We start from the raw sequence: 22,218 nt of genomic DNA on the forward strand, positions 1-22,218 counted from the left end.
AGACTACTCCCAGATGGTGAGAGTGAGCACATCTAGAATGCACTGTTTAGCTTTGGGAATCCTTGGGAGAGAATCTGTGGTTTCAATAGTACTTGGCTTGCGTTGATGGTGAACAGTAAGCAATTCATAAAGTTACTTACGTATTGTTGTTGACTACCGGAATGGTATTCAAATCTGCCAGGTTGCCTTCAACAGTGTGAATGCATCTATTGTAAATATTTAGCATATTGCAGAACTGCTCAGTGCTTTGCAAATTCAGGGGGGAAAAAATCACATTTGAGTAATTTGAAATTAAGAATCCAAGAGGACTTAACCACTGAAGTATTCAATTCAAATAGATAAATGGAGTGCTCACATTTAAAATACTTCTGATTCTTAGGAATGGATGGACTGACAGAATTGGGACCAAGTTCATAGCTGGGGAGTGTGAAATGTGATTTGATAAATTTACCTACATTTACCAACAATAATTTGGCAAGCTAGAAAATTAAAAAAAAAAATACGAGCTTCATTGCTGCTCCAGTAGGGTCCCAAGCTCTGTGAAAAAATATCAATGTTGAGGTTTATTGCATACACTCTGAAACACGTGTGCAAGTTTCCCCAATGAGCACAGTCCATCCAAATGATGTTACTATCTTTGGCCAACTCATTTCTTTCCTAGCCTCTATAGCCTGAAGAGTTACAAGAAGGAATTACTCCCCATATGTGGGAACATTACTGATGATGTTTCCTTCAGAATTGACTTCCATATATTCAGTGCCAGAACAGATAAAAAGCTTGTCACCTTTTACAGAGCAATGATTCAGTGGGAGTAAAACACAACCTTTTCTTGCGTAATAATCAAGCTGCCTAAATTTTAAAAATGAACACCTCTTCACAGTTCACCAGATCCTAACAAAACATTTTGTGCGAAACAAATCACATGATACACAGTCATACAGAAAACAAAACTAGTTTGTTCACTGAAGAACCCAGAGGAAAAGGTCATGAAATAGTGTGAGTTTGATATACTTCAATCATCATTGCAAGTTCATTTTCTGCATAAGTTCTCCTTTTCCTCCTCGAAGTATTCAGCTTCTTGAATAATTGAGAGAATTAAGACACAGTTGTACAACACAAAATCAGACCCTTCAGTCTAACTTGCCTATGCTGACCAGATATACAAAATTAATCTAGTCCCATTTGCCAACATTTGTTCCATATCCATCTTAAACCCTTTCTACTGATTAGCAGTTTATTTTACTTTATCAGCACTTGAAATACTGACATATTTTTTCTCCCAAATTTGGTTAAAGGAATCATAAGTTCATTCATCCAAGTTAATTTTGTAATCTTTCACAAAGAAACAAGTGAGAACAACATTTCGCTGACTGCAAAACAAAATACTGAAGCTGCGCGATATCTGGGAACACGCTAACGGTGAGTCACTGATACAGCACAAGTTTGTCAGCACAGTTTCAATTACTGACAATGATGTCTGAATTTCATGAATTGGTTCCTTTTGCACTTCGATCAACAAAAATTATTCTTGGTTTAATCTATTCAAAGGAGAAAGTCACCACCAAAGAAGCTGGGTATCAGAGTCGAAAAGTGTCTTGCTGGGAAAGCACTGCAAGTTAGGCAGCATCCGAGAAGCAGGCGAATTGATGATTCAGGCAAAAGCCCTTCATCAAGAATCACAGTCTTCAGAAAAATATCTGGCATAGACTTATGCTAATACATACGTAGGAGGGTCACAGCATGTTACCATCAGATTAGAGACTAATTTCAGATTTGGTACCATTCAGTGCAACATTGCAGTATGATATTTACATATGTACCCAAAAGAGAAGTTGTCTAAAATTACAAGCTCTAGAATGATTATAGGATTAAACCTGGAAATAAAGCTGGTGAACAAGAATGACAAAGTGAAATCCCATTAGTATCACCTTGGGCAGTGTCAAGTAAGAATTTGAGAGCAGAGTTGCCACTTTGGTGTAACCTGCAGTCTGGCCAAATTGCAGGAAAAATCTGTTCAATTTTATCTACAAACTATTGAATGCAAAGTCCTGCTTGCACAATAATGAGGCAGCATTTTGGGATGTCATTTTTAAAATGTACCATTTTAAAAGTTACTCACAATTAAGTGTGATCACTTGGTGCTGTCTGCATAACACAGTATGAAAAGGAATTAACAGAAAAAACATTATAACCAAAATTCAGAGTCACAAATTTATTGACATTGCATGGGTCCAGTATTTATAAGTAATCGATTTTTAAAAATATATAGAGATACATTTACTAACTATGTTGGAGTATAATCAAGTTTCTTAATGAACAGTGACAGAATTGGACAGAGTCCTCATGGATTTAAGAGAGGGTAATCACACTTAGCAAATCTACTGAAAGAATCTTCGTTGTCGAATATTAAAGTAAGAAATTGCAGGACATTGAGAAAAGTTCATCATTAAACATGGGTTTGTGAAAGAGAAACTATATTTGACAAATTTGCAACAGTTCATTGAGGAGATAACAAGCAGGGCTGATAAAGGGCAATTTAATGATGTTCTGTATTTGAATTTTAAAAATGCAAATGATAAAGTGCTACATAAATGTTAATTGCACAATTGAGGAGCTCATGGTATTGGAGTAATGCATTAGCATGAATTGAGGATTGGTGAACCGCACTGGTTGTTGCTGAGTCCTCACTTGCAGTGCTGTGTGCAATGTCAGCTCCCATATTTAATAAAGGATAAGCCAACATCGGAGACCATTTAAAAATGTTCAATTAGCTGCTTCGAGGAAGAAAGGGTTGACCTATCAAGAATAGATATGCAGGGGTGATGTTATGGAAACAAGATTCTGAGGAGCTTTACAGGGTAGATGTTGACTCCATCTTCGAGCACCAGTGAAGTCTCAAACCAGGGGACAGTACATAAGGGAACATTCATTTTAGAAAAAACGTAAAGACATTTTTCTCTCAGTGAATGGCTAGAATATTTCTCGCCCAAACAATTGTGAAAGTTAAATGTGGGAGGGGAATGGTTGGGTTTCTCTTCGGAGGGCTGTTCTGGCTTGTGGGGCTGCAGGGCCTGTTTCCACACAGTAGGGAATCTATGATTCTATCTCAAAATTATTTTAAAAGAGGGCAGATAGATTGTTGAAATATTGAGCAGTTGAGGGCTATGCGGATCAAGCAAAAAAGAGGTGTTGAGGTTGGCTCAGCCATGATCTGATAGAATGGGGGAACAAGCTGAAAGGCATGCATTGCCTACTCCTGCTCCAATTCATAGAGTCTCCGTTTCTTTTTTTTTGTCTCCAAACAAGAGCGTGATACAATGTGCTAAAAACCTCGGATGTTGTGAAAATGGGATGATTATGTACTGATTCAGATGGCTTTGAAACATCAATCACAGCTATACAGTCATGAGTAGGAAGGCAATTCTCTCCATGAATAAAGGAAATCTACTGCAGAGCTCACACAAAGGAAATTCTTACCCTCAGTAAACTCTCCCATCACATAACCCAACATACCAGCAAAAGCAGGACACACTGCGCATGCTCGAACCAACAAAGTGTCCCCGGGTGATTGATGTCAGCACCGTACCAATGAAAGGACGGTGGGCGGAGCTGAAGAAGCGAGCGGGAGGTTGGTGCTCCAACCAATCAAAGTGAAAGTAGGGCGGAGCTAAACTAAACCATGTGATCACCCATGCGCTTGGCCCCGAGGCGCTGTAATGAATGCTCAGGAAGTTATGGAGTAAAAGGATATGGTAAGGAAAGAAATAAATAGGGAACCGGGAGAAAAACTGTGTTGCTATGAGCGGAGAGGTTTTACAAACAGATAGTGCACGTCGGAAAACACAAATTTTAACGTACCCGTCCCGTGTTTGCAGTAAATGAGAAATGGTCTCAGCACAGCTGCAGGCCTGAGTGAGCGCCACCATCTTTATTCGGGACAACGATTCACTGGACATGTGCGCGGCCGCCATCTTTGTAGGGGGCAAGGTGCAGCCAGGCGCATGTGCAGCCTTTCTTTGATCTGGAGTCATTGGGATCATAGCGGCCAATACTGCTCTGATTCACCTCTGGGCTCCCTCATGAGAACTTGGTCAATATCTGGCTTCCTTAGTCTCGAACCATGGGTGTAATTTTGGTCTGTTTAGTACTATATTATTACTTTTATACACCCTTTGTAAATGAGTTTAATTGGAAACACACTAGCTTTCGGCGCGACGGTCCTTCATCAGGTGATTGTCGGTCCGAAAGCTAGTGTGCTTCCAATTAAACCCATTGGGGTATAACCTGGTGCTGTGTGATTTTTAACTGAGTACACACTCCCATTACTCAATTAGTTGCAATTTTCTGCAATGAAACATTGTAATGGTTAAACCCGTTGTCGTCAGTTGCTATTACAAATTCCTTTCGCTTACTGCTGAGCCCCTCCCTCTCACTGGGTGCAGTCTGAGGTAGAAGTAAACTCTTCACAATATTGCTCTCATATTCTGACCCCAAGGTGACCTTCTGATCAGACATCCACACAATCACAAACACCAGGAATTCAAATTTCTAAAATGTTGCTTGTCTCCACCTCACCTGAGCTCCATTGCTACTAAAAAAACCCTTATCCGTGAGTGTATTGCCTTGAACTTGATGAATCTGAAACAGAACCCTTGATTTCGTAACTGACCCAGAATCTGCTAGCTTTCTGTCTTTCTTGCACACTTACTCTCAGGTCCCTTTTTGGTGCAGCTTTCTACAGTTTCCACCATCTAAATAGCACTCTGTTCTTTCATTATCTCCTACAAAATGTCCGACTTCCCATTTTCCCAAATCATACTCCATCTGACGACTTGTTGCCCCCTTCTCCTGTGCATCTCTCTCTTCAAAATCCTCTTAGAACTTTACAGTTACGCGTTTTCTAGGAGTTCCCACCTCCCAACTCCGTCTTCCACCCTCCCGCTTAGACCCTCCCACCCTCCCTCCACTCCCCTCCCGCCTCCTCTCCCTCTCCTCCTACCCTCCCTCCTCCCCTTCCCCTCTCCCCCTCTCCCCTCTCCTCAACTCCCCCTTCTAGCCTCCCTCTCCCTCCACTCCCTCCCTCCCCTCCCACCTTCCTCCGCGCCCCTCCCTCCACCGCTCCCCCTCCCCTCCCTACCCCCACCACCTCACCTGCCCCCTCCCCTCCCCCTCTCCTCCCCATCCTCTCCCCTACCCCTCTCCCTCTCCACCCTTCCCCCTATCCATTCCCCCTTCCCTCCCTCCTCCCCATCACTTGCCACCCCTCCCCCTCCCAAACACCCGCTTCCACCCTCCCTCCCCTTCCATCCCCCTCTCTCCCTCCCCTCCCACCTCTCCCTCATCCCCCTCCCCTCCCCCTCACCTCCCTCCTATCCTCCCTCCCTCGTGCCTTCCCCCTCCCCCACCCCCACCCCCTCACCACCTCCCCATTCTTCAAAACATTTACTAGGAGCACTTGGCAGTGTGAAACTTGCAGATTTGCACTGTTTTAGAGATTCTCTAGGGGAGGACCTTGTTACCCATTGGTCTGAATGGAGGCAACTTGCCCATCGAGCTGCATGAGCCTTTCTCCCCCATGTCTTATTGATGAAGCACAGCGGCAGCACTGTAGGCAATAAGAAAAGAAGCAAATCCTATTCTGCACATCTCACTGACTCTTGGAAAATTCTGTCCCATGTGTGAAAGATCTGCCCTGTTCAGTCACATGAAGTACCAAGATGAAAACTCGTAGAACCCCACATAGCTTTCCCCCTGAACTGAGTACTGACCTCCAAAACGGATAATGTGTCCAGTCATCCCGGGCCAGGGGGAGGTGATGGTGTGCGTTTCTAACCGGAACTGACAATGATGGATTTTATAAACTTGTATTACGGGATACTACAGGTGGACATTCAAATGGTAATCTCAGTCATTGTAACGCCAAACACTGATTGAATTAGTCAATTCATCAGGATCTGGATATTCTTACACTCCCCTCTCTCACGCCCTCTCCTCTATCTCGCCCTCCCCTCTCTCTCGCCGTCTCCCTCTCTCACCTTCCCCACTCTCCCCCTCCTGTCAATCCCCCTCTCCTGTCTCTCTCCCCACCGCTCTCTCGACCTCCCCTTACTCACTCACAACCCTCTCTCGCCCTCCCCTATCTCCCCCTCCCCCTCCCATCCTCCCCGTCTTTCGTACTCGCCTCTCTCGCCCTCCCCCTCTCTCTCACGTGTGCCCCCACTTCTCTCTCGTCTCGCCCTCTCTTGCCCACTCGTACTCGCTCTTGTTCTCACCCTCTCTCTCTCCCGCTCCCCTCTCTTCCGAAACCTCCCCCTTACACAGCCCTCTCTCCTTTGTGCACTTCGTCTCTCTCACCATCTCTCTCTCCACCGAGTTTTATCTCGTCACGTCTCTCTCTGTCCCTCACCCTCTGTCTTCCTTATTCCCCCCTCCCTCTCTCCCTTCTTCACACTCTCTTCAACTTCTCTCACTCTCGATACCGCTCCCTTGGTGCCTCTGTCTCTCTCCACTTCCCTCCATTTCTCTTTGGCTGAATCTCTCTCCCTCCTTTCCCTTACTCTGACCCTCCCTCTGACACAAACAGTCCATTGACTGGGTGTGCTTTTTGCTTGGGAGGCTGCATGTGGGAAGGTGGATGTGGGAGGTGTGAGGAGGGGGAAATGGGGTAGAGATGGAATTGCGTGAGGGAGACAGCGGCAGCAAGAGAGTGAGAGTGAGGGGCAGGGGGAGAAGAAAGTGAGGAGGCAGGTGGAGAAATCGGGGTTGGGAGAGTGTTTGAGAGAGAGGGGGTGAGGAAAAGTGAAAGGAAAATATGGTGAAAAAGGGAAAGAGTTAGACAATTGAGGAAAAACCGCAGGTAGTGGAAATGGGGATGCCAGTTTGGACTGGGGGGCTCAGAGGGAGTTAAACCCAGCTCCTGAGTTCAGGGACCGGTGCCCTCCCCTTCCCTGTGGAGCACGACTTTGATTCTGTCTCTCTCCAGCTGAGCTTCTCCAACATAAAGACAAACAACAACATAGTTCACTCTGTTGCTCGGCACGCTTTAATGAACATTTTAATTGTTTACAAAGGGAAGTGATGGATACAATCACTGGGATTGTGCTTTTATTCACTGGCCCCTGAGTTATGTGAAACATTGAAATGTGTCCCTGTAACCGCCCCTGTGAGATAAGGATGGACAAACCAGTGCTACCCTCAGTCTGTTACCATAGTGCCAGGCTGCTCCATTGCTGAAACACTGAACTGAAATGAGAGAATCCCGAATGGTGTGATTAATGAGGGAATTTGATTGATGGATGGATTTGGGTGAAGGGATATTTCAGCACATTCTTCAGCTGCTGCCTGAACTTAGTCTGAGTCACGGCATAAATTGCGGTGTTTGTGCAGCAACTGAGGAGTTGCAGCATGAAGCCCAGTTCCTGCACAAAGGGATGGATATACACAGGGGTATCCACAATAATAATCACCCGAACCCATATAGAATACAGCATGAACGTTGACCATAACAGTATGAAATTGGCCGAGATCACAAACAGTAAAATGATGGATTTTTTTCGGTTTCTCATTTCAGTGTCAGACTGAGCATACCCATTGGTGTGAGCGCGGAGTCTCCTGCGGGCTCTGCTGGTCACTAAAATGTGTCTGACGGTAACAACTTTGAGCAGCAGAACCAGGACAAATGGGACACACGGGGTTAGAATGTGGTGGAGGGACTCGATTGTGATCCAGACACTGGAGAATAGAATAGCGTCTGTTACATCACAAAACCAGGGGTCGTTCCTCAGCTCATACTGAGTCGTAAAGATAAAATACCAGAAAATGTTCTTTAAACAGCTCAGCACAGTCACTGCTCCTAGAACCACAGCCGCCGTTTTCTCACTGCAATATTTACTTTTCAGCTTCTGGCAACAAATGGCCACAAACCGATCAAAGGTGAAAGTGACGGTGAACCAGACAGAGCAGTCAATGGCTGCATAAAGCAAGATGGTGTGGATATTACACACGGGGACGTAGTCCATCAGGAAATAAAACTGTTCCCGATAAACAATGGGAATGTGTCTCAGTATCAGGTCGAAGATAATGACCAGGAGATCCGCCGCTGCCATGGCCCCCAGGTAACGTCTGACACATGAAGACAATCCACAATCTTTATAAAGCAGGACGTAAATGGTCACTACGTTAACTGTGAGGAAGGAAAACAAGTCCATTATCCATCAGCCGAGAGGCAAAGGGACCCGTTTGATCGGGGTCCCGGTGAGATTTTCAAATATGTCCTTGTATTCAGGCATTTATTAAAATAATTGGAGCTGGAATAACAAATGGGAAGGTCAGAATTACTGACAAAAATGTGACACAAATCACAAGAAACCATCTCTCCCCAGTCACACAGATACACACTCATAAGGACAGATGGTTTCTGGAATCTTCCCACACACTCGATCACTCGAGAGCAAACACAGGTCACACCTTCCCAGTTCCTAATACAGAGAGTGGAAACGTTGCTGTTCTGAAGGATTCTCTCCCAGTTTCCTGAAGACAAATGGATTTTGGGGATTTCTGTATTTTGGTCTAAATTGTGGTCGATCCTGTGTCGTGAAGAAATGTAATCACAGGGAAAACGTGCTCACACCTTTAACTGCCCGAGGAGACTTCGGAACAGTGTCTCATTCTCTCTGGAACGGAATCTCTTCCCTCGGGATCATATCGTCTGTTCAATTCACTGACGTCCGGCCTTTCACAAACAATGTCAGGAATAGAACATCCAGGGGAATGTCAGTTATAGAATGTTGGGAACAGAACGTTCCAGGGAATGTCAGTTATAGAATGTCGGGGACAGAACTCTCCAGGGAATATCATTTATAAAATGTTCGGTACAGAACGTTCCAGGAAATGTCGGTTATAGAATGTCAGGGACAGTACGTTCCGGGGAATATCAGTTATACAATGTTGGGGACAGAACGTTCCGGGGAATGTCAGTTTTAGAATGTCAGGGACAGTAGGTTCCGGGGAATGGAAGTTATAGAATGTCAAGGGCAGAACGTTCCAGGGAATATCAGTTATAGAATGTCAGGGACAGAATGTTCTGGGGCATGTCATTTATAAAATGTTCGGGACAGAAATTTCGGGGGAATGTCAGTTATAGAATGTCAGGGACAGTACGTTCTGGGGAATGGAAGTTATAGAATGTCAGGGACAGTACGTTCCGGGGAATGGAAGTTATAGAATGTCAGGGGCAGAACATTTCGGGGAATATCAGTTATAGAATGTCAGGGACAGGACGTTCCGCAGAATATCAGTTATAGAATGTCAGGGACAGAACATTCCGCGGAATATCAGTTATAGAATGTTGGGGACAGAACGTTCCGGGGAATGTCAGTAATAGAATGTCGGTGACAGAACGTTCCGGGGACTCCTTGGCCTGTCCATCACCTTCCCCCACTACCCACCCCACCAACACGATGTACTGTGTATGGACACTCTGGAATATTAATGGGGTGAGAGACGGAGAGTCCAATCACAGGAATGGGAACTAAAAGCATTTCCAGATCAGCTGAAATGGTTAGATATACCACATTCTCAATCCACCTCACAGAACCAGCTCAGACACCATAAACCTAGAGGAGATATCTGTTCACTGCAGAACACTGTAGAGACCAGGCCAGTGTACTGCTCAGTACAACCCAGCAATCTTTCCAGAATGGAGCAGTGTGCAGATCACAGCAGTGCATTGATGAAAAACCCAGACTACATATCTGCCCAGCACTGTGAGCTGTGCAGATCGAAGCAGTGCATTATCGATAAAACTCAACCGAACAGTCTGAGCAGGACAGCGAACTGTGCAGTGATCACCCGTGAATTAAGCTGTAAACCAGGAGCAGATATCCTCCCAGCATGTCGGACTATGTACCCAACTCCAGCGCATTGATCTGGAAACCAGGAGCAGTTACCTCCCAAAACATAGGACTGTGTACTCCACCCCAGTGCATTGAGCTGTAAACCAGGAGCAGTTACCCTCCCAGCATGTAGGACTGCGTACCCCGGTACATAGCATTGACCTGTAAACCAGAGCAGTTACCCTCCCAGCATGTCGGACTGTGTATGTCCCACCAGTGCAATAATCTGCAACCCAGGAGCAGTTACCCTGCCAGCATATGGGACTGTGTCCTCGCACAAGTGCATTGATCTGTAATGCAGGAGCAGTTACCCTCCCAGCATGTACGACAGTGTACACTACCCCCGTGCATTGATCTGCAAAACCAGGAACAATTACAATCCCACCGTGTACGATTGTGTACACCAACCCAGTGCATTGATCTGAAAACCACGAGCCGTTACCCTCCCAGTATATAGGACTGTGCACACAACCCCAGTGCATTGATCTGTAACCATGGAGCAGTTGCCCTTCCAGCATGTAGGACTGTGTACCCTACCCCAGTGCATTGAACTGTAAACCAGGAGCAGTTACCCACCCAGCATGTAGTACTGTGCACACAACCCCAGTGCATTGATCTGTAACCATGGACCAGTTACCCTTCCAGCATGTAGGACTGTGTGCACCACCCCAGTGCGATGCTTATTAACGCTGTGTTAGATTCCTGCCTAGCGTGGGGAAACTTGCAGCCCATGCTGGAAGTGACAGGATGTACAGCTTCTACGCATTTACATCTCCATATCTCCATTATACCATGACAAGGGGGTGATGTGGGTGTGAACATCACTGCCAGAGAGAGATGGCGGTGGAATCCGTTTAAATATCACTACATGGGAGGGATTTGGGAAATAGACAGAAAGGGGGAGACTGAGAGACAGTGTCATGGAAGAATGTGTTCCCAGGTTTCAGAATGCTGAAATGTAGCAACTTTGAGGGCATCCTGCAACATGAGCCTGCGTTTCCAGGAACGGTGGGAAAAAGGGATATTGGTGTGACGTCATATGAGCATTTGTTCTACATCTTTGTATCTGGAATTGGTTTCAACAGAATTTATGACTCTTTGGGCAGATTCGAGCAATAATTTATCTCAGTGCCATTTTCATTGACTGTGACAGAGGAATCGTCCTCACGAGTCTGAGCTAGCTTCCTGGTGCTACCTTATCGAACTCACGTCATAAACTACCCAACTACACCCCATGATGTCCCTCTCATTCAATACCATCCCGATTCTCCCACCCATCATAGTTGGAGGTACTCACCATCTCCCTGATGTCCCTGGATATTCCGTGATCCCTGACACTCGTGCCATCTTTAAAAGGCCATATGCACACGGTTGAGCTTTCTCCGTTTGGAGCTGCCCTGCACAGTTTACCAAAGCATGGCAGGTAAGGAGCAGTTACACTACATTTTGTCGAGAGGGGCACGGAGGTCCTGGTTATTGGGCTAGTACAGAGGGGGACCATTGTCTTCCCAGAGGGGTCCACATCAGCAGACCCACCAAACATGGTCTGAGCTCACCACCCAGCTCAGTGAAGTTTCTGCGGTCTGACGAAATGTCCAGCAATACAGGACAAGCATCAATAACCTTCTCTGCTCTGTCAGGATAAGGGTCACCGTATTTTCTCTGCTCCCTCACACTTACTGTACATCTGTTACAGCACCAACTCCAGAACAATGCTCATGATCCAGCACTCTCACTACTGCATGCAACACCTTCTCTCTCTCTTTCTCCGCCTCTGTCTCTGTCTCTCACTCTCACTTTCTCTCTCTCTCTGTCACCCTGTCCACTTTTCCCTCCACATTAATAACACTGCAAGGATATAACACTGTCGACAGACTCCCTCACCATTTGCCACTATCCCCAGTTACACCAGCACCAACAGGGCCACCCGCACCCACACTTCCTCCCTCCCCTTCTACAATTCCAGGAGAAGCAGCCTGGAATAGGACAGAAAGGGCTCAGCCGGGTGGTGGAGTGCCTGACATCCATTCCCTTACCCCCTCCCCCTGCCATGTGGGGAGGTCCCTGGTAGGAGCCGGAGAGGGCCATGATGCCTAGTGTATAGATTCCCAGACATCCACGGCTATGGCAGCTGATCTCAATGTCCATTAGACGTTGTAACTGTCCCTGCTTTCACCACTTCCTCTGGAATTTTATTCCACACACAAGCCAGATTCTGTCTAAAATATTTATCTTTCATGACTTTTGTAAATCTTTTTCCTCTTAAAATATCCCTCAGTTCTAAATCCCCCACTCTAGGAAAAAGACATCAGCCATTCAGCTTATCTAAACCACTCATGATTTTATAAACCTTTGTAAAGTTACCCCTTAATCTTCTACTCTCCAGAGAAAAGAGCCCCAGTCTATCCAGCCTCTCCTTATGGCTTTCCCTCCATTCCCAGCAACATCCAGGTTAATGTCTGCTCCATCCTCTCCAGCTTAATAATATCAACGTCAGTAATATCAAAATGAATAGTCAAAGTGCTTTCCAAGGGCGGGGAGACGAAAACTAGACGGTACAGGTTTAAGGTAAGCGGGAAAACATTTAAAAGTGACCTAGTGGGCAGCTTTTTCATCTAGAGGGTGGTGTTCCTATAGAATGAGCGGGCAGGATGACCAGACTGGACAAGTATTCCAGAAGAGGCCTCAAAAACATCCTGTGCAACCTCAACATGATGTCCGAATTCCAATACTCAAAGGTCTGACCGATAAAGTCAAGTGTGTTAAACACCTTCTCAACCACACTATCTGTATGAGATGCAAATTTTAAACAATTATACCTGACGGCCTAGGAATCTGTTCTACAACACAGCCAAAGGCCCTTCGTTTAATTGTATAGGTCCTGCTCTTGTTTGATTTACCTAATCCAATACCTCGCATTAATCCAAACTATACGTCATCTGCCACTCCTCAGCCCAATCTGTGATATTACCACCTCCTCACTCAGCCACTATAAAATATCCTCACCGTCTTCAGAAGGCCTGCACACTTCGGCCTTGATTTTCACAAAGACCCTGAGCTTGGTTTGTCTTGTGTGGTTAGCGGGAGGGGGAACTGATTGCAGACACAGTCAGTGAGGAGGAGACGCTGGACAGTAATCGCCGGCGTGGTGTCATTTCATGGTTTTAGGAAGAGGGGAATCACACGTCAGAGTTGGGTAATGCTGATCGTGTTTTGGGGCCAGAAATTATGCTTTTTCTTTGTCTCTGATATTCAGTGATAAAAATCTATTCGAGACCCTTCATTGGGCTGAATGTGTCTGCCGGAACTAATATTGCAGACTACAAATAATAGGGATTAAAGACGTTCATAGATAATTTCGATGGCGCAGCACGTGCACTCAAAATCCTACAGTTGAGACAAATGTCTTGAATTTGTCGAACAATACAAAGCGTTTTGTGTAGTTCAGTAATGTCTTCGAGTAAAAAGTGAGGCCTGCAGGTGCTGGAGATCAGAGCTGAAAATGTGTTGCTGGTTAAAGCACAGCAGGTTAGGCAGCATCCAAGGAACAGGAAATTCGACGTTTCGGGCCGGTGCCCTTCATCAGGAAATCCTGATTAAGGGCTACGGCCCGAAACGTCGAATTTCCTGTTCCTTGGATGCTGCCTAACCTGCTGTGCTTTAACCAGCAACACATTTTCAGCTGTAGTTCAGTAATGGTAACCTGATTATAAGACATCCACACTGATTTGAAAGCTCTTAAAATATGACCCAAAGTCTGGTTATGGTTGTGTAGTGGGTAGTGGCCCTGTCTCTGCACCAGAACTCTGGATATAATTCCAATTCCTGAACTTTTGTGGTAGTGTTCCTAGCTCAGGACAAGAAGGTCTGGATTCTACTCCTGTCTGTTGCAGAGGTATGTCACAGCGTGTCAGCACAGGGTGATGAACAAACACACAGGAAAATAATGTTACAGCTTTATGGGTATTGCCGAGTGGTGCTGGTGTCTCTACCTCCGGGCACAAAGGTCTGGGTGTAAAACACACAGAAGTGTCTCATGATATATCTGAACAAACTGATTAAACTGGTTGCAGAATTATGACTTGATGGAGAAAGAAGTGTCAGAATTGAATTTCAGAATTTAGGCCCGGGATGACTGAAAGCACAGAAATTCGTGTTGATTGGAGACATATGTTGCAGCAGTAGAGTTTGCAAAAATCAGAATGGTCATGGATAGGGTGAGTGGTTAGGGTTTTACCCCAGGTTAGGGGCCTCCAAGCCTAGATGGCATTGGTTGAAGTGAGAGAGGTAAGTTGTTGATTAGGCCTAAAGGGCACCTTTTCACACAGAGGGTGGTGTGCATATGGAATGAACTGCCAGAGGAAGTGGTGGAGGCTGGTACAACTACAACGTGTAAAAGGCATCTGGATGCTGACAGACCTGCTGGGCTTTTCCAGCAATTTCTGTGTTTGCTGAAAAATGCATTCATTTTAACACAGGTATTCTGAATACATTAAATATTTTACTTTTTAATGACGCGGGGACATATAAACATATCTTCAAATTGACCAAGACTATTTTCTGCTAAGGGTAAGGCTGTGTGTATGACAGCAAAAATGATGCATCTACATGGAACTGGGAATGTGATGGAGACATAGTTTGGACAATGTACAAGGAGAGGTCACATGATGCAGTTTGGGAAAGGATGACATTACTGTGTGATTAAACTCAGAGAGGAAGAAAATGTGATCTGCCTGAGAAAGAACGGCCTATTACACACTCTCTCTCCCTCATTATTCCTCTTCACAGCAATACGTGTGAGCTAAAACCAACACACCTTTACGGTCATCAGTCCCATTCTCATTTTTAAAGAATTCATGCAGTGTGGAAACAGGCCTTCCGGATCAACAAGTCCATACCAAACTTCCAAAGAATAGCCTTCCCAGACCCGTTCCCCTAGATTTACCCCTGACTAATGCAACTAACCTAGAAATCCCTGAACACTACGGACAATTTAACACAAACAATCCACCTGACGAACACAGTTTGAGGAAACTAGAGCACCTATCAGAAACGCACGCAGATGAAAAGGGAATGTCTAATCACCACTCAGATAGTCAACCGAGGCGGGAATTGAACGCGTGTTACAAATGCTATGAGGTAGTAGTTCTAAACCACTGAGCCACTGTGCCACCCTTTGGGCTATCTGTGACCAGAATTCATTGGAATCTCCTCACTGCCTAATGCAAAGGGAATTCAGTCAAATCCAACTGTCCCAGGATGAAATCCCATTGCTATCAGCTTGTGTGAGTAGAATATCTTCAGAACTAGAATCACATTTTGGACAATTTCTCAATTTTTCCTTTTGTTATGTGTTACACTAATATTTAAACAAAATTCTTTCAACTTCAAATTGTGTGTGTATCAGTGTTTTAAACAGGGAAGTATCGACTATATATTTGCAATACCCAAACAGTTTGCCATTCATCATTCCATCATAGTTTGAGTAACATTGGAGGAGTGGGAATAGAAAAGGAAACAGTGACCCCAAAAGCCGGGGAACTACAGACCGATGAGCCTGATGTCAGTGGTGGGTAACTTGTTGGAGGGGATTCTGAGGGACAGGATTTACATACATTTGGGAAGGCAAGGGCTGATCGCGGAAGACATGGCTTTCTGCATGGGAAATCATGTCTCATTAATTTGGTTGAGTTTTAAGATGAGGTGACAAAGAAAATTGATGAAGGCAGTTTGGTAGGCATTGTCTATATGGACCTCAGCAAGATGTTCATAACATTTTGATTGGTGGACAGTTTAGTAAGGTTCGGTCACATGGGACACAGAAGAAGCTAGTCACAATTGTCTTAAAGGAAGAGGGATATTTTTCAAACTGGAGGCTTGTGTGCAGCAGTGTGTTGCAAGAATCAGTGCTGACTTTACTGCATTTGATCATTTATGTAAAGGATATAGATGCGACTATTGGGGCTATAATTAGTAAGTTTATAGATTACATCAGAAAGGTGGTGTAGTAGATTATCTCAGAGTACAACGAGACCACAAATAGATGGTACAAAGTGGCAAGGACTGACAGATGAAATTTACTTTCTGCAAATATGAGGTTTTGCATTTTGGGAAGGCAAATCAGGGCAGAAATTATACATTTAATGGTAAGGTCCTGGGGACTTTTGTGAAAAAAGGGACCTAGAACTGAAGGTGCATAGTTCCTTGAAGGTGGATTCGCAGGTAAACAGAGAGTTGCAGAACACATTTGGAACTTTTGCATCAATCAGTCAGAGCTTGAGTATAGGAGTTGGGCTGTCATGTTCCATCTGTACAGGATGTTGTTGAGGCCACTTTAAACATACTGCATACAATTCGGTTGTTTGCAGAAAGGATTTACACGGGTATCCCAGGACTGGAGGTTTGAGCTTTTGGGAGAGGTTGATTAGGTTGAGGTGTTTCTCCCTAGAGTGTCAGAGGCTGAGCGGTGACAAGATCGAGGTTTATAAAACCATCAGGGCCATGCATATTCAGAACAGTCATGTTCTGCTCCCCGGGATAGGGGAGTCCAGAACAAGAGGACATAGGTTGAAAACGAGAGGGCGAATTATTTAGAACTGAACTGAAGGTAAATGTTACATACAGAAAGGGGTGTGTGTACAGAAAGTGCTGTCAGAGGAAGTGGTGAAGGCGATTACAATCACACATTTTAAAAATATCTGAAAGAGGAGGGATATTCGCCAAATGCTGGCAAATGGGACGAGATCAGATTTGATATCTGATCGGAGAGTTCACATTGGCTTTACGGTTCTGTTCTGCTGCGTTAATTAAATCTTTGACATAGAAGTGATTCATGGATAATGGGACACAGACAGGAAAGTGAGGCTGAGACTACAACCTGATCAGCCGCAATCTGAGTGCCTCATGGAGACGTTTCAAAGTCTCTAATGACCCACTCCTGCTCCTCCGTCCCAAATTTCTGTGTGCCATTCAGCCCCTCAAAACAGCAAAATTGGAGGCTACTTGCTGCTATAACCTCGTGCACAGAAACAGAGGAGACCTTCAAGACTGTCATACACGCTTTGAGGTGATTTGGGAAATGGAGGTGTGAAACCCAGGGTGGGTATGAAAGACCCATCTCTCTTTACGAGGCTTCCCCTCTCTGCAAGTTGTGCTTCATTTGTTGCTCATGTTGTCGACCCAGATTCACTGAATGCAGCCCCCAAATCTCACCCAGCGATGGCTCACAAAATCCTCTGGTCTCACTGACTGCAATATACAATAACTGAACATCCATGAAAATGAAACCCACTAACTTTCCAATAACAGAATGTGAGAACATCAGAAACAGGACAGGTCGTTCACGCCCCAACCCTGCGTTGCTCTTCACTAAGATCATGACTGATCTGCTGTTGGTCTCAAATCCTGTTTCATACCCAATTCTTCATAGCCCTCAACTCTCTGGCAGGTCAATATCCATTTACCTCGTCTTCAAATACTTTCAGTCATCGAGCTCCCCAAACACTCTTGAGAAGAGAAATCCTGACATTCAATACCAGTTGTTTGAAGAAAACACTTATTGCTCCTATATCATAGCCTATTGATATGAACAAAAGAGGTTGACACAAGGGTTCAGGTAAAAATGACTGGCCCTGATATCAAGTCAATGGTTGCCTTCTGCTGACGTCAATGAGCTTAAAAAACTGGACTTAATGGGAATCAGACGAAACTCTCCAGTGTTTGGATTCAAACATGGCACAAAGGAAGATGTTCATCATCTCAGTCCTGGGTCAGCTCTGTGGGAAATCCTTAGGGTAGCTTCCCCTTCACAGATATCTTCAGCTGCTTCATCAATGTCTCCCCGCTCCCAACCTCCCCACCATAAGATCAGAAGTGGGGATGGTCACTGGAGATTCCAAATATTCAGAATATTTTGCCGCCCCGTCAACCCCTTAAACAGCCTGTGTCCGTGTGCTGCAAGACCCAGACTCCATTGAGGCGTGTGCTGTTAAAGTGGCAGTAACATTCATGTAACAGCACTGCCTGACACTGCACATTGCCACAGTAAAATAAGAGTTCATTCAGCACCTCACGCTGGTTTCACAGGAATATGAGGAAGTCATTCGGCCCATTGACACTATTGGAGAAAAAACAGGGACAACCCATTCAATGCCTCCAGCCAATTTCTCAGGAAGAGAAGGAGTCTAGTGTGATGTGCTACTCCAGAAACCTTCGAAAATATTTGATGGCGATAGCGTAAATTCTAATGTTTTCTTATTTTAAAAGAAATGTAAAGTGTCTGTTCCAGATGCAATGTGACTGCTCAAACTACCTGGTGTGAAGAAAAACGCCATTTATTTAAATACGAAAGATAAAAATGAAACCAAAGAAAGAGGAATTTAGAATAACGTAATTCTATTGCCACGTTAACAGAATAACAGATGTAGGAACTATTACTAATGAACTGTTCCAACACAGGAACATCCCATAAACACAGCCCTTGGCAGAAAGGGATATTCAGACACGGAATGTCACAAATATTTCTCCAATCCAGGAGTTAAAAGCAGCACCAGGAGAAAATTCAGAGAGAATAGCAGGAGATAGTCACTGAATCGTCCAACTCTGTGGAGTCCCCAATAGTTTGTGATATTGCTGAGAAACAAAAACACAAAGATTTTACAAAGGGAGAACAGGCCACACCCATTCAGACCGCATTAAAATAAACCCAAGGCCTCCCTAGCTGTTTACTCAAGTGGTCTGAAGTTGTCAGCTTGCTAACGATCATTTAAACTCTCTTTTAAAAGAAACCAGGACAAAATAACCTCTTAAAGCTGCAGCATCGTCACAATTGTCAGCACATCGAGCTGGCAAACAGGAACCAGGGGTAACCAATCAGGCCCTTGGTCCTGTCCAGTCGGACAAGGACGAAGTCATTCTGCCCCTTGAGTCACTTACACAGCAACAGGATGAGGCCATTCAGCCCCTTGAGTCACTTACACAGGACAAGAGGAGGCCATTCAGCACCTTGAGTCACTTAGGTAAGAACAGTAAGAGGCTATTCAGCTAGTTGAGCCACTTATACAGGAACAGTAGGAGGCCATTCCCACCTCAACGCAGTTACACGGGGGCATAATGAGGTAATTGATGCCGATCCTGATGAAGGCCTATGCCCGAAACGTTGACTCTTTTGCTGTGCTTTACAGCAAACCACTATCTATCTGATTGGCAGTCCTCACTGTTTCCTAATTGATGCTCTAACATGATGAACAAGTGAAGCAGAGGCTGCACAGACAGACCGCACCACGTTGTTCATCCTGGCTCCGTCGCTCATGACACACACGTGGGACTTTAACGTGGTTTTCTACTGGTGAGGAGGGAAGCCAAATGTTTTGTGTGAATTCTCAAGAAGGCAACTTTCCTTTCCGAGAAGACAGCCTGGTGTTCTCTATGTAGGGCGAACTCTGGTGGGAATAGCTACCTATTTCAGATGGAAGGTATTGTGGCTGCTGTTGGGGATTGTTAACAATATGGCACACAGTGCGGGTTCACTCAACGACTGCATAATAATATGGGGAGAGTTAATTAAGGCATATAAACTACTAGGAAAGACACGTTAGACTGATGGATGGACTCTCTACGTTCACATAATGTTGATCTTGTTCATGTTAATCTTGTCTACTGCACGTCCTGTTCAGTGTAACCTGTATGCCTTACTCTGTCCAAGCCTATTTCTACCCTATGATCTTTCTGGACAAGTTCTGTCTCCACTGCTCATAAATAAAGTGTTTCACTGTCTTGAGGTACACGTGGCATTAAATCAAACCAATCAATCCTGGTTAAAGCATGGAATTTCTCACTCTATCAATGTCTCTTTTGGAAATAATTGATCGCTGCCACTCCTCGTGTTTCAGCGTCACCATTTCCTCGTCTGTCAAAGCTCTACAGATTAAACACTCAGCTTATTCACTTTATCCTCATGTTACCATCACCCGTGTCCGTGGTAAGGAGATCATTCCTTACAAAGGAGATCAAATCTGTGCAGAGTGCCCCAAATGCTCTCTCAGTAAGGCTCTCCAACAGCAGGAAGATGGCTTTACTTATGTACTCGAATCATCTTACAATGAAGGACATCATACCATTGACTGCACCCATTACTTACCAGGGTTTGATTCCGACCGGTCAGCATAAACTTGTGAATGGGAGATCATGCTTCCCAAATTTCCTAGAGTTCTTTGATTAAGTGATTAAGGACTTTGACGAGAACAGAGCGGTAAACGTAGTCTCTATGTATTTCAGTAAGGCCTTACAATAAGGTTCCACCTGGCAGGGTGCTCTGAAAGGTTCCATCACGTGGAATGCTGGGGAAACTGTCCAATTAGATACACAGTTGGCTTAATGGTAGGAAGCAGAGGGTTTTGTGGAAGGATGCTTGTCAGACGGGAGGCGGGGTCCAAAGCTGTTTGCTTTATATGATTTGGTTGAGAATGTACAAGGCATGATTAATAAGTTTGAAGATGACACTAAAATGAGTGGTATCTTGATCAGTGAGGAAGCTTATCAGAAATTGCAGCAGGACCATAATCAGGTGGGAAAGTGTGCTGAGAAATGGCAAATGAAATTTAATATAGATGTGTGAGGTCTTGCATTTTGGAAACTCAAATCAAGGTAGGAGTTTCATGGTGAATGGGAGCACCTTACGGGGTGTAGTGGGCAGAGAGAGCTTGGGGTTCAGGTGGACGGTTCTCTGAGAGTGGAGTCACAGGGAGCCAGGGCAGGGCAAAAGGCATTTGACACACTGGCCTTCGTCAATCAGGACACTGATTATGGAAGTTGGGAATTTATGTTGCAGTTACATAGGACTTTGGTAAGGCCGCACTTGGAGTATTGTCTTCAGTTTTGTCACCTTGTTATAGGGAGGATGTCCTTAAATTAGAAACAGTGCAGAAGAAATTTATAAGGACGTTGTCAGGACTCAATGGTCTGAGTTATAGGGAGAGGTTGGGTAAGCTAGGACCTTTTCTTTAGAGTGTAGAAAACAGAGGGGAGACCTTATAGAGCTGTGTAAGATCATGAGGGGTATGGATAGGCTGAATGCTCTCAATCTTTTTCCACGGTTTAGAGAATCGTGGACTAGAGGGGATCAGTTTAAGATTAGAGGGGAAGAAATAAAAGGGAATCTGAGGGGCCACTTCTTTACACAGAAGGCTGGTACGTGGAAGACCCGTCAGCAGATGTGGTTGAGGGGGGTTCATTAATAACATTTGAAAAGCACTTGGATAAGTATGTGGATAGGATAAGACTGAAAGTATATGGGCCAACTGTAGGGAAATGGGGTTGTTGTGGATGGACATTTACAAGGTGGAGTCGAACCCTTCAGTTAATTAAAGTCAAACACCCAGAAAAACCCGCCTCTCCTCGTCAACTGTTAAAATATGAGTGACACAAATCTCCAACCTTCCACTATCAAGAGAAATTAACAAGTTTATTTCTTAACTTTAATAGTGAACACTAAAATCAACTATTCACTAATACAAGCCCCTCTTTTCTTAACTACTTACTGCCTGACTTAAACTCTATAAAATCATGCTGTTGCAACAATCCACATATTAAACATTACAATTTCAAGACCACACAGTCTCTATCTTCCCCGCTGTGTTCGCTCTTCCAGCTGCTGATCTCCCTGGGTCTTTTTTTTACTGCAAGTAAGTTTGACATGAACATGTATCTTTGTTAGAGAGTGTTTGAGATGGCCAGTTAGCACTTCTGTTCTACAGCAGTTATTCTGTTGTTGGATGGCAGTGGCTCTCCCTCTAGTGTTCAAAATCCTGTGTTTATAGACTTCCCATGTTGCAATAAATCTCATACTTGCCAGTTTCCCAATGAATAATTACGATTTCCGTTGGCTTCTGGTATGCTAAGCGTTATTTAAACTCTTTGGTTACATTTGAATTGTTGTCAAAATAGCAACCAAAACTCAGGTATCCATTTCCCAGCTAATGGAGACATGTGGAACAGTGTGATCTTCAGCTGTTATCTGTGGCTGTAATTTCTATTCAGCAAAATCCGTTCAGTCTTAAAGTGACGTGACATGCTTTCGGGTTCATAACACCTTCCTTCTTTAGAAATAAAATGAACCATCAGAATGAAAAAAATGGCTTCATTTATTTTCCTTTAATTCTGAATCCCATTACTATGAAATACAAAAGTATTAATCCCAGTTATACCATTGATATTAATTCTGCAAGCATTTATAACACTGGAATAAGGCTAATTTTATCCACACATTTTCCTCTAAATGTGTGATAACACATCTGCTATCACATTTATGCGACCCATATAATGTACA

The sequence above is a fragment of the Hemiscyllium ocellatum genome, chromosome 46 (genome assembly GCF_020745735.1).
Source record: "Hemiscyllium ocellatum isolate sHemOce1 chromosome 46, sHemOce1.pat.X.cur, whole genome shotgun sequence".
Lineage (NCBI taxonomy): Eukaryota > Metazoa > Chordata > Chondrichthyes > Orectolobiformes > Hemiscylliidae > Hemiscyllium > Hemiscyllium ocellatum.